This window comes from Tenrec ecaudatus, chromosome 4, assembly GCF_050624435.1.
Source record: "Tenrec ecaudatus isolate mTenEca1 chromosome 4, mTenEca1.hap1, whole genome shotgun sequence".
Classification (NCBI taxonomy): domain Eukaryota; kingdom Metazoa; phylum Chordata; class Mammalia; order Afrosoricida; family Tenrecidae; genus Tenrec; species Tenrec ecaudatus.
In genome coordinates, this window is record NC_134533.1 from 153,692,248 (window position 1) to 153,705,351 (window position 13,104).

A 13,104-nucleotide genomic window follows, 5' to 3' on the forward strand; every position below is an offset into this window, starting at 1 on the left:
GTCACTTGTTTAATGCCTTGGCGCGCCACTTTCTACTGTAAATATTGGACGGGCCCACAGGTGGAAAGTTGTGCATATGCCTAAATTATGCTCTTCAGCTAAGATTTTCCTTCTACTGAAGTTACAGGTCTCAAGAATTTTTCAACTAGGCTTATTTCCAGTAGAAAGCATCTATTTAATTTTTCATTGTGAATTGGGTGAAGGTTTACAGAGCAAATCAGTTTTCCATTCAACAATTCATACCCATTTGGCTTCACGTGGCTGGTGATGAGAACTGTTTTTTAAAAGGCAGAGAACGTGCTGGTTGAACGGACTGTTCCCATTTTCTATTTTACCTCCCACTTGTTTCATTGTCCTTCCTCCCCCTGGGAAGAGGGAGAGAGGAGAGAAGTACAAAGTTATTTCAGGAGAAACAATAGTGTCAGAGCAAGGCTGGGCCCATTTTCCTTTCTCTAAGTGCTTCCCAGCTGGGCTGTGTGTTTTGTTTCCAGAAAACCTCCCACAAAGCCAATAGCTGCAACTTCCAGCTGATCAGAGCCTGCTAACCCTTACCAGACTTTGAATTGCAGTACTTACATCAACCTAAGAAACTATGTGGAAAGTCAGAGATACACATGTCCTTTGTGGAATACACTGTGTTCTCTCCCCAACACCATTACTTAATGTGTTGATCTGGGTTGACAAGAGAAAGAAATTCATAGACACGCACATATGTGTATAAGAAAGAGCTTTATATAAAGAGTAATTTTATATTAAGAGAACAGCCCAGCCCAGTCCAGATCAAGTCCATAAATCAGATATTACCCCATATGTCTGATACCAGTCTATAAATTCCTCTTCAGATTCACGCAACACATGCAATGACACCAAATGCTGGAAGGACACAGGTCAGTGGGTGGAAAGTCTTGTGGATCCAGTAGCGGTGGAAGCATCTCTGAGCTGCTGTGGGTCTCCATGTGGCTCCTCCAGCTCCAGAGCTCTGGTTTCATCAGTGTGTCGCCATGTGGCTGCTCAACAGGAATGTCAAGCAGAAAGAGCATGGATTTGGCCTCCAGTGAGCTATTTATCTCCTTCAGGTCTCCAAATGAGATCATCAAGCTGCAAGCTGACTGGCAGGCTAGACTCCACCCCTTCACAAGTTGACAGATTATGTAACTGCACCCTAAATATGCTTTCAGAATCCTCCTACATAATTATAAGAAGAGCTTACTTCTAGAGTGTGTCTGATTACGGTCCTACCATTTAATGATGCCATTTAAAAAAATCATTTTATTAGGGGCTCATACAACTCTTATCACAGTCCATACTTACATCAATTGTGTAAAGCGCATCTGTACATTCATTGCCCTCATCATTCTCAAAACATTTGCTCTCCACTTAAGCTCCTGGCATCAGCTTCTCATTTTTACCTGTCCCTCCTTGCTGCCCTCTCCCTCATGAGCACTTGATAATTTATAAAGTATTATTTTGTCGTATCTTGCCCTTTCTGATGTCTCCCTTCACCCACTTTTTTATTGTCTGTCCCCAAGGGAGGAGGTCATCTGTAGATCCTTGTAATCAGTTCCCTGTTTCCAACCCATTCTCCCTCTACCCTCCCAGTATCGCCCCTCACCCCACTGGCCCTGAAGGGATCATCAGCCCTGGATTCCCTGTGTTTCCAGTTCCTATTTGTACTAGTGTACATCCTCAGGTCTAGGCAGATTTGCAAGGTAGAATTCGGATCATGATCTCATGATAGTGGGGGGAGTGGGAGGGGAGGAAGCATTTAAGAACTAGAGGAAAGTTGTATTTTTCATCGTTGCTACATGGCACCCTGACTGGCTCATCTCCTCCCCTAGGTTCCTCTGAAAGGGGACCTCCAGTGGCTGAAAAATAGACTTTGGGACTCCACTCTGCACTACCCCCTCATTCACTATGGTAACTGTTTTTTGTTCTGATGATGCCTTATACATGATCCCTTTGACACCTCGTGATCGCACAGGCTGGTGTGTTTTTTCCATGTGGGCTTTGTTGCTTCTGAGCCAAATGGCCGCTTGTTTACCTTCAAGCCTTTAAGACCCCATACGCTATACCTTTGATAGCTGGGCACCATCAGCTTTCTTCACCACATTTGCTTATGCACCCATTTGTCTTCAGTGATCGTATAATGGAGGTGTGCACCCAATGATATGATTTTTGTTCTTTGATGCCTGATAACTGATCCCTTTGGAACCTCGTGATCACACAGGCTGGTGTGCTTCTTCCATGTGGGCTTTGTTGCTTCTGAGCTAGATGCCCACTTGTTTACCTTCAAGCTTTTAAAACCCCAGATGCTATATATTTTGATAGCCGGGCACCATCAGCTTTCTTCACTACATTTGCTTATTCACCCGCTTTGTTTTCAGCGGTTATGTTGGGAAGGTGAGCATCATAAAATGCCAATTTAGAGAGGCAAGAGGGGGGAGACAAGACAGTGACTCTGCCAGGGGTTCCCAGCTTGTCAGCTGCCCCAGCTCACCTGTGTTCAATTTACCTGCCATCCTCCCTGCACTGGGGAGAGCTTCCCACCACCCCCATCCCCACCCTCTCTCAGGGAGCCTCCGGTTGCCCTGCCCCCCCTCCCCCCCCCCGCCCCCGCCCCACTATGTAGTTCCACGTTCCTGAAAGTCTAGACCCCAACCGTGCTCTGGCGGGTTCCTCAGCAGCGCCCCCATTTCCTCAGGCCCTAGGCCGGCCCCAGCATTCGGTGGGGCCCCTTGGCGGGCGCGCTTTGATCCTGAGCTGCTCAGCACAGCCGGGGACCTGAGCATGGCCTCCGCCCTCTGCCAGCGGGCCTGCGCTGGGTCTCCCGGACCAGCTGCCGTCTGGCTGCTCCCCCGGGACTGAGGGCGATTCAGACTTTAGGGTGTTTATAGGGTAAACATTTCTTAGTGTTTTAGTTGTTTGCTTTCTTTGGGTTTGGGGTTATCTTTAGAGTTAAAATAAATGCCAATTTAATAGAAGAAAGTATTATTGCATTGAGGGAGTACTTGAGTGGAGGCCCAATGTCCTTCTGCTACCTTAATACTAAACCTATAAATATAGACACATAGATCTATTTCCCCATCCGTATATATATTTGGTAGACAATTGGGGAAGAGGTGGGGAAAGGGAAAAAATGAAGAAAATAAGGAATGAATGGGTAGCGGGGACACAGGACGCTAATCCACCCAAGGGGAGGGCATCGTTTCTATCTCCACAGGGAAAGAGGGACCAGGGTTCAACCCAGTGCCCCAAGGTGTGAATACAACATTCCAGCATGGAGTAGTGAACCAGTGGAGAGGTCTAGAGGGCTGGCCCCAGTCCCAAATACTAAGTGGATGCCCGCCCCTCCCCCCAGAAGAATTTATTTCAAAGGATGGCAGGCATTGAATCTGCAGGTCCGGGAGAGGGACATAACTGATCAGAGCACATGGGAGCAGATGAAGGGGGAGGAGGAGAGAGTGGAGCACATCCTGGCCCACCAGGCCTTGAGGATGATGTTCCAAATTAGAGCAGCCAGTTCACAGAGAGAACCACATGGTCAGCCCCACTATGAGACATGACACGCCTCACTGACCCATGGCCCTGCGGGGGACAGCACCAGAGACACAGTGTGGGAACTGCGCCCAATGATCCCACCACACCGAGGCAAAGCACTGGGGGAGTGCAGCGGAACAGCAAGGGAATGGAGCGGCAAGGTCCCCAGGGAATGCTGAAAGTGGACTTTGGGGCCAGGGCATGGTGCTCCAACAGACTGGACTGGAAAACACTCCTAAAGGCCAACAAATGATCCTTGAACTAATACAAGCTTTTCTTTCTTGTTGTGTTTTGTTTTGTTCTTTGTCAGTGGTTTGTGGTTGTTGTTGTTTTGTTGTATATTGTTGCTTGGTTTTGCTCTGTCTTGTTTTTGTGCATGTTATTATCTCCACAAATCTGTCTAAATAAGATAGGCTGGATGAACAATCTGGAGGAGAAAACAAAGGTACCGACAGTTCCGGGGGAACATGGGATAGAGGGAGGTAGGGGGAAAGGAAGTGGTGTTAACAAAGCCAGGGACAAGGGAACAACAAGTGATCCAAGTTGGTGGTTGAGGTGGGTGTGGGAGGCCTGGTAGGGCATGATCAAGAGTCATGTAACCAGGAGGAATTGTTGAAACCCAGGTGGGGATTGAGCATGATAGTGGGGCAGGAGGAAAGTCAAGGGAAATAGAAGAGCTGTGAGGCAAAGGGCATTTATAGAGGTCTAGATAAGGACATGTACATATGCAAATGATGCCATTTTTAGAGAGACATTGAGCAAAAGTCCTGGTAAACTTGATCAACCCGTGCTGTGAAGAGAAAATGAAGAAGGAAACATGAAAAAGCTGGAATGTCAGTTCTACAACTTTTAAAAGGTTAGGAAGAAAAAGCAATTGACATTCAATCCTCTTCTATTTCCCTACTAGTTGGCTCTCCAATGGGGAGGGTGCACTCTCTATTACTAGCACCTGTTTTGTTTTTATTATAACAATAATAGGGGGAGGGAAAAAAGGAAAATGAGCTGATTCCAGGAACCTAAGCGGAAGGCAAATTTTGAGAATGATGAGGGCAACGAATGTATAAAGGTGCTTTACTCAATTGATGTATGTATGGATTGTGATGAGTTGTATGAGCCCCAATAAAATGATTTTAAAAATATGTATACCCTTTTAAAAGTCAGTGAAATAAATCATGGGATTGCTACCCCCTCAAAAAAAATAATAAAAAAACATTTTCCCTAACAAAAGAGTTACATTTTAAAATCATTTTATTAGGGGCTCATACAACTCCTATCACAATGCACACATACAGCAATTGTGTAAAGCACATTTGTACATTCATTGCCCTTATCATTCTCAAGACATTTGCTCTCCACTTAAGCCCCTGGCATCAGCTCATTTTCCCCCTCCCTCCCTGTTCCCTCCTCCCTCATGAGCCCTTGATAATTTATAAATTATTATTTGTCATATCTTGCCCTGTCCGATGTCTCTCTTTACCCACTTTTCTGTTGTCCATCCCCCAGGGAGGAGGTCACATGTAGATCCCTGTAATTGGTTCCCCCTTTCCAACCCACCATCCCTCTACCCTCCCAGTATTGCCCCTCACACCCCTGGTCCTGAAGGGATCATCAGCCCTGGATTCCCTGTGTTTCCACTTCCTATTTGTACCAGTGTACATCCTCTGGTCTCGCCAGACTTGCAGGGTAGAATTGGGATGATAGTGGGCTAGTGGGCGGGGGGGTGGAGGGGAGGAAGCATTTAGGAACTAGAGGAAAGTTGTATTTTTCATCATTGCTACATCACACCCTGACTGGCTCTTCTCCCTAAGACCCCTCTGCAAGGGGATCGCCAGTGGCTTACAAATTGGCTTTGGGTCTCCACTCCGCACTCCCTCCCCACCATTCACTATGGTAAGATTTTTTGTTCAGATGATGCCTGATACCTGATCTCTTCAACACCTCGTGATCGCACAGGCTGGTGTGCTTCCTCCATGTGGGCTTTGTTGCTTCTGAGCTTGATGGATGCTTGTTTACCAAGAGGTACATCTTTAAACCATTCATTTTTGCTTTGTTTATTTACATATTTGAACTAAATTTGTACTTAAGGGGCTTGAATTCTCCCAATATAAATGTCATTTTAAAACTTGGAAAGTGTTAAGTTTCCAAGTTTTAAATTGTTCTGTGAGATCATTGAAGGCAAATTAATCTCCATAGTGTGGGATCACAGGCTGTGTGAGGGAAAATTTGGCTGGAAAAATAAACTCTAGTCAAAATGAAAAGGCAACATTTTAATATTCACTTCTCTCATTTTTTATTTTTCATTTAATGATATTTTATAGTGTTCCCAATGTAGCAAGAAACTGGGCTAAATGCTACAAAGAGAGAAAAAACAACTACAAATTTAGTAAGTTATTGTTTAAAGGACTCACTATACCTTTGTCAGGAGAGAGAAAAGGCAGGTAACTATGTAATTACAATACAGTGTGTCAAGCACTAAAATAGATTACTTGCACTGTGTTGTGGAAGAAGAGAATGGGATGTTAATTGCTAGATTTCATTGCTAACCAATTGCAAAGCAACTCACACCAACCCTGTAGGGCAGAGTAGACCTTCCCCTCGAGGTTCCAGCACCGGAATCTTTTCAGAGGAGGACTGCTACGTTTCCGCCTCTGGGAAGCAGTTGGTGCCTTCCAACCAACCGCTGGCCTTCTAGTTAGCTGCTGAAGGCCTTCACTGCTGTGCCTCCTGGGATCTGATGCAAAACAGAAACAAAGGACTATCTATCTATAAGCTATGTTTTCATAAAATGACAAGGAGCCTAATACGTTCAAAAACATCATTTCTGTTTGAATTACCATATATACTCGAGAATAAGCTGACCCAAATATCAGCCGAGGCACCTAATTTTACCACAAATGTGCTTGACACAATGGATGGATGTATGGATTGTGATAAGAGTTGTACAAGCCCCCAATAAAATGATTTTTAAAAGAAAATAAATTTTTTAAAAGAAAAAGAATTGTATTTTTAAAATGTGCTGGAAAAACTCGACTTATACATGAGTATATATGGTGCTTGTCGTCACTTTATTTACAGAAACCTATTCATCAGAATTCTTCAAAGAAATTATAGAGAAAATAAGATCTCTATAACAACTCACAGAGCCCTGGCGACACGTCGTGTAAGCGTTATGCTGCTAACTCCAATGTCAGAGTTTCAAACCCACAAATCCCTTAAAGATTTACTGCTCCCCTGAAGATTTACAGCCTGGGGAACCAACCCTATGAAGGGCTGCGAAGAGCTGGAATCAACCTGGTGGCGGAGGGCATGATTGGATTGGATGTAATGACTTAGGAGCCCTAGTGACCCTGAACTGTTAACCATGAGATGATGTTATCTGCTCTTGTACAGACTTAGTCATAGAAACCTTACATAAACGTCACTATGAGTCAGGATGCACTCAATGGCAGTGGATTTGTCTTTTTAGGGGGGATGTTATATGAGAATGTAAATTATAATATGGTAATTTTGTATGACAAGCCAATGGGCTCAAACATAACAACTGTTAGAAAGGCCCAGGACCAGGCAGTGTTTCGCTTTGCTATGTATAAGGCCACTATGAGATGACACCTAACAATAAGACCGTCACAGCGGGAAGTGTGCATTTGTGCTCAGAAAGACCTCCCACAGAGTTGATAGAGGCAACTCTCAAGCTGATCACAGCCTACAGAAAGGGCGTTTGCCAAAACCCAGCACCCATTGCTGATAAAACACACTCAACAAAATAGTAGTGGAAGGGAGATTCTGCAAGATAATCAAGGACATATTCTCAAAACTAATGGGCAACATTAGTGTCAGTGGAGAGAGGCTGAAAGCAGTCCCCTTGTAAACAAGAACCAGACAAAAATGTCCACGTTGCAAACTTTCTTCATAGGGCTCTTATCAAGTCTCTGTAACCCCCAACAAATGATTCAGTGGGGCTATGCAAATAGGGTGTGAGTGACGCTCAGGGGATTGGTCAGTTTTCCTTACCGCTCCCCTGGCTATGCGGATGAGTCCTTTTTGAAGCAGGAGCAGAATGAAGCCTGCGAACCTTGGAAGCACACATGAAAGATCTCTGTGAAGCGGAGGAAGATTAGATGCATCAAAGACTTGCGCACAGAAACTCAGAAGAGCAGTACTGAGACTGTGGGTAGCTGTTTCTCGTCCGGCCTGAGACCAAGGAGCAGAGCACCAGGCAAGCTGTTTCCTTGGCTCATGGAGGCAAAGGCCAAGGGACTATGTGGCTGAGGGACTGAGAACTAAAGAGAAATTTGGCCACTGGCTAAGGAAACCTTAATGTTTACTAACGCTAACTTGCGTTAACTGTCCATGAAGACTGTCCATGCATTCTGTGTAGCCACTACAAGGAATGATCAAGCCCAGCATAGAGATAAAGTGGCGAGGGAGCAACAGCTGTCCAACAATGCGAAACGTGAGGAAGGATGCAGGCGTGTAAGCATGTCTGTCTCCTGCCTCCTGGCAACAGGGAAACCAGCGGAGTGAGATATGGCCTGCCATTGCCATTCAGTGCAACCGTTTCCCATCACGCCTATCCAAAACTGTGCTGTCTTAGCCAGGTTATGGTGAGAGGCAACGACCCTGATGCTCACCTTTCCTGATTTTAAACCATGCAGTGTGTCCTTGTTCTATTCCCACAACTGCCTCTTGAGACATGCAGAGGTTCCACTGGAGCACAATGTAATGTTCTGGAATTTTCAAGGCTACCTATCGTGTGTTGATACACTAGCCAAATGCCTTTGTACAGTCATTTGCACAAGGATCAATCTTTCTGGTATTCTCTGTTTTCAGCCAAGAGCCATAATATCAGCAATGATAGCCTTTGTTACACATCTTCTGAATCTGACCTGAACGTCTGGCAACACTCCGTCAATGCATGCTGCAACTGTTGTTGGATGATCTTCAGCAAAATTTTACTTGCATGTGATATTTATGGTATTGTTCTATAATTGTATGCATGTTATATTATTATATCCTATATATAATGCAGTTCACAGAATTGCACATTCTATTGAACATAAAGTTGCTCTGAGTCAAAATAGACTTGATAGTACTTAACAAGAACACATAGCATAGCTATGCACTTACTATCAAAAATCAGTGAAAACATGCAAATAGCAGAAAACAAATTAGATAACTAGAACCTCTTAAAATTTAGACACTTGGCGGCCAATGGAGATCCCCTCATAGAGGGGTTTAGGAGAGGAGATGGGTTAATTAGGGTGTGAGGTAGTATCGATGAAGAACACAGCTTTCCCCCAGATCCTGGATGCTTCCTCTTCCCAACTACCATGATCCGAATTCTACCTTGCAGGGCTGGATAGGACAGAGGCTGTACACTGGTACATATGAGGGTTGGAGGTACAGGGAATCCAGGGTGGATGATACCTTCAGGACCAAGGGTGTGAGGGACGATGCTGGGAGAGTGGAGGGTGAGTGGGTTGGAAAGGGGGAACTGATTACAAGGATCCACATGTGACCTCTTCCCTGGGAGAGGGACAGCAGAGAAGGGGGGAAGGGAGACTCCGGATAGGGCAAGATATGACAAAATAACGATGTATAAATTACCAAGGGCATATGAGGGAGGGGGGAATGGGGAGGGAGGGGGGGGGGGAAAGAGGACCTGATGCAAGGGGCTTAAGTGGAGAGCAAATGCCTTGAGAATGATTGGGGTAGGGAATGTATGGATGTGCGTTATACAATTGATGTATGTATATGTATGGATTGTGGTAAGAGTTGTTTGAGTCCCTAATAAAATGTAAAAGAAGAAAAGAGAAAAAAATGATTAGGGCAAAGACTATACAGATGTGCTTTATACAATTGATGTATGTATATGTATGAACTGTGAAAAGAATTGTATCAGCCCCAATAAATTGTTAAAATAAAAAAATATATAAATTAAAAAAAAACAACCAAAAAAATTGCACCTTGAAATAAATAAAGGAAGAAATTTAGTTCTCAAAAAAAAAAAAAAAAGAGAAGTAGTTACAATTCCCTGGAGGTAAACAGAGATAAACCAAGAAGATTCAAATAAAGAATTTGGGAATTGCTATGAAAAAAAAAAAAAATTAGACACTTGGTACATCAAAAGAGTGCACCAAAGAACAACAGACCATGGGGAAATTTTAAGTAATGATCTATTAGACAATTGAGTAAACTCTAAAATTTACAGAAAACTTCAACACCTCAACAAGAAAAGGACAGTCCCAATTTTAAAATGGGCTGTCGCGCGCCAGGTCTCGCCAGCAAGAAAAGACACGCTACAACAGGATTTTTCCACAGGCGTTTTATTACGGGTTCGATTTGCAGATGCGGAAAAGGACCCCGAAGCCCCAAACTACTGCTGCTTATATACGCTCTACGGGGACGTGCCATGCATTGATTGGTGCGTTCGCCAGAACCCTCGTTTGCATACTCCAGGTGGAGTTGTGACTACGTCATCTAAGCAGTGCGCATGCCTTAAGTGGTTGTTTACCACTTAATGGGCCACCGCCCTGACTGCCCGGCGCCATCTTGTAATGGCGGCGAGAGCTGCGGCTTCCCACAATGGGCAAAGGCTGTGAGCAGACATTTCAAAGAGCATATTCAGGCCGCCAACGAACATGAAGAAAGGTTCCAGACCATTGGCCATTTGAGAGAGATGGCAAAACAATGAGGCAGCATCCCAGCCTTGCATTAATAGCAGCGTCCAAAAACCAGAGAATGACAAATGCTAGCATGATGTGCAGCGACTCGAAGCCCCATATATTCCTGAGGGACTGTAAAGTGACGCCACCACTCTCTAAATGGCCTGGCCTTCCTTAAAAATTTGAAATAGAAATACCATGTCATCCAACAGCCCCATTATTATATATATATATCCTTTTTTTAAAAGCCATAACATGCACACCCATGTTCATCTCAGCACCGTTCACAATAGCAAAAAAGATAGAAACATCTCCGTTCATGGAAAAGGATATTAAAAAAACTGTTACATATACAACATACTATGGAACATTAAAGAATAGTGATGAGTGAGTGAAATATTTCATAACATGGATGAAGCTGGAGGACGTTATGCTGAATGAAATTAGTCGATCATTGAAAGGCAAATATTGTATGAGATCCTATTATGAAAAAGTCAAGATTCCACCTAACAGAAACATTCTTTGATGGTGACCAGGTGGGTGCGTTAGGCCAAGTTCTCCTGAGCAAGGCTCTGTACACTGCAGCTCCAGAGCCACCTGTGACTTTTTCGGTACGAACATACATATATGGCTCTGACGTAAAACTGCAAAATTATTATTCAGATAATGGTGATCTGTTTGTAAAAATAATCATAGCTCTTGAATAATTTTTAAATTGTTCTGAGGGACAGGATTCGCTTTTCCGTCTCAAAAATTTGCTGACTTCTGCGCTACAGAAACAAAACTAGTGACGCGTGCATGTGTGCGTGTGCGTGCGTGCGTGTGTGTTGAGAGAAAAATTTAGATCAAGAAAATGGCTCACAAAGTTGCAGAAGCGGTCCCGCACAGTACCAAGTCCTTACGTCAGTCTTCAGACTCTCAGAGCTTTGGGGACTGATAAACCCAAGATTAACAAGAACTGAGAAAATTAATCCAAGGTCAGGAAGCCAGGTTTGTGACTGGAAATCAGAACGAACTCAAGGACAGCAGGTCAGACAGCAGGCAGCTGATGGTTCCAGACCCAAAGGAGATATAGCAGGCCCTTGGCTCACATCCAAAGAACTGGAGAGCAAAGAGCCAGGTGCAGGATCCACACCCAGCAAAAAGCAAGCAAGCTCCCCACCTGAGCAAGAGGCCTGTACTTTTAACAGCTGATTAACTGTCCACAGCAGATCCCATTATGGAGTTGATTACATTGGGTTATCTGATTTCATGGGGAATTAGATTTTAATTGCCAAACACTGGCACTTGTGACACAATCAAGTTGGTATGAAACCTGAGCATCAAACCAGGGGATGGAAGGAATGGGAGGGTAAACCACAAAGTACACTGTAGACACCTTTTAACTTAGGTGATCCACTACCATCAAATTGACTGAGACTCATAGTGACCCTGTGTAGAGTTTTCTAGGCTGTAAACCTTTACAGGAGCAGTGGCTGGCAGGTTTGAACTACCAATGTGGAAATTAGCAGACCAAACAGCACACTGTGAAGAAAAAAAAATTATTTTAAATGGAAAAAGATTTTCTTTTTTGGAAAAAGATTTTCAACTCATTTAATACACCAGTCAGGCAATTACGTAAGCTATTATTAAATGCTTAGTATATGCCAGATACTGTATTTGGGGGAGCATTTATTTGGTGGGGGAAGGAGAGACATGGTCCAGCCCTGCACCATCCTCATAATTGTTATGTTTAACCCATTGTTCCAACCACTGTCAATCCACCACATTAAGTCTTACTCTTTTTCATGATCCGCTACTTTACCAAGCATTATGTCCTTTACCAGGAACTGGTGGCTTCTGATAGCATATCTAAAGTATGTGTATATATGTACTGTGTGTGTGTGTGTGTGTGTGTGTGTGTGTGTGTGTGTGTGTGTGTGTGTGTGAGAGAGAGAGAAAGAGAGAGAGAGAGAGACCCCACTGAGGGGACAGGCCTCAGGTATCTCCAGACATGTCTCTGTACACAGAAGTGTGTTCAGCCTCGAAGGGTCCAGGTTAGGGACAATCTAGGGAAAAAAGGTTAATGTTGGGGAGCAGATGGGGAGGGGCAAGCGGCAGGCAGCCCTCCGGATACGTGTCCATTCCCTTGGCAGTGTCACTTCTTGACCATGATGTAGCCCTGGTCACACTCGAAGTGGAACCAAGCTTGGTGTTAAGGCATTGCTCCGACTCCTCATACGTGTCTATATTCGTACAGACATTTAGCACACATAGTTTTGAGTTGAGGCCATGCCTGGAGGGTTTCCTGGGTTCACTGCCACAGGCATGTGGGGGACTAGACAGGGAGGCAGCCTTGCTACAGTCACCCTCTGTGGAGGGGCACCTATCCTGGTCTGACTCGCATCTAGTACAAATAGGAAGCTCACTACCATCAGCTCATAGGGTCCTGCTCTTCGAGGGCAGACCTTCCCTGGTGCCTCCTTCAGCCGTGGTCCTGAAGATAAGGGCCAGCTTCCTACAGAACAGAACTGGGTCGTGTATATTGGCCAAGCAACTCATCTACCTCCAGGGCAGCGAGTCATCACACCCTGACAAGTTGAATAAGACAATGTTATTTTTCCTCCGAGTTGTACAATGGTGCATTGACTTTTCTTAAAGAGTTGGTTCATAAGTATTTTAAAAAATATCTTATTGTGGTTGAAATGAAAGTTTGCAGAGAATATTAGTTTCCCAAAGATTCAAACATGGAGCATTTTGTGTCATTTGCTGATAATATTGCAATGTGGATTTTCATCCTGATTCCTCATCCATTCTGGGTTCCCCATTTGCATTCACCCAGGTTTCCTGCCTGTTTATGTCTCCAAGGAGACCAAGCTAGGACGCCTGCATTCATCACATGTACTCACATTGTACAGGATCA